Source organism: Sinocyclocheilus grahami, unplaced genomic scaffold (genome assembly GCF_001515645.1).
Source record: "Sinocyclocheilus grahami isolate Dianchi unplaced genomic scaffold, SAMN03320097.WGS_v1.1 scaffold205.1, whole genome shotgun sequence".
Classification (NCBI taxonomy): Eukaryota; Metazoa; Chordata; class Actinopteri; order Cypriniformes; family Cyprinidae; genus Sinocyclocheilus; species Sinocyclocheilus grahami.
Window position 1 is genome coordinate 231,033 of NW_015505384.1, and position 749 is coordinate 231,781.

The window sequence follows — 749 nt, forward strand, 5'->3', positions numbered from 1 at the left end:
ATAATTCATCCAAGCGTACGATAAGCCGGGTGGTTGATCTAATATAAGCCCGGTGAACCGTCTGTTTTGACTGGCTAACTCGCTTCTTGTAGCCGCGGCCTCCATGTTTCGTGCTGGGACGAGCGGGCAGACCTACACGTTTCATAATAGACACAGCCTCAAAATTACATAAATCTTCAAACAGGTGCATTAATCTAGAAGAGATAAACCGGAGACGGCGACAAATATAACACGGGGGAAGAACTGGTCCGTGTAACTGATGCTGCGAGTTTGATTAAAGGATTTAGAGGCGAGAACAAAACAAAATGGCGGCGGCGAAGCGAGGCCAGAGCTACAAGCACATTAGCATCGGGATTTGTGTCGATTTAACTACACGGGCTTCGTCTGGAATGCGAGTTCAAGTGCTATTTGATATTATGTTAAAGCGAACGAGTCAGCCGGAACCTTGATTTGAACCAAAACAACGCACTTGTCGGACATGCAGTCTCAGTCAAAGCACGTCTTATATATTTATTCAATCTAGGCGTACTACTTCAACTCAACGTGAACATAAGACCTGCTAAAATGGCTAGCGGTCTAAATGAAAACACCACAGGCTCTTATTAAAAAACAATACGGTATATCTTTATCAGGATGTGTGGCGCACACACACAAGCTTAAGCCGATAGCATGCTAATCTTAGCCGACACCGACCGATGAAAAGCAGGACAGCTAGACCCCAACACTACGGTCACAAACACCTCTATAAT

At 45.0% G+C, this 749-nt stretch overlaps 1 protein-coding gene across 1 annotated transcript in view; it reads right to left on the reverse strand.

The window, feature by feature from the left end:
• The window catches only part of LOC107595587 (protein PRRC2A-like), a 27,054-nt gene that overhangs the window by 26,035 nt on the left and 270 nt on the right, over positions 1-749 (reverse strand). The gene's annotated exons all lie outside the window — the stretch shown is intronic.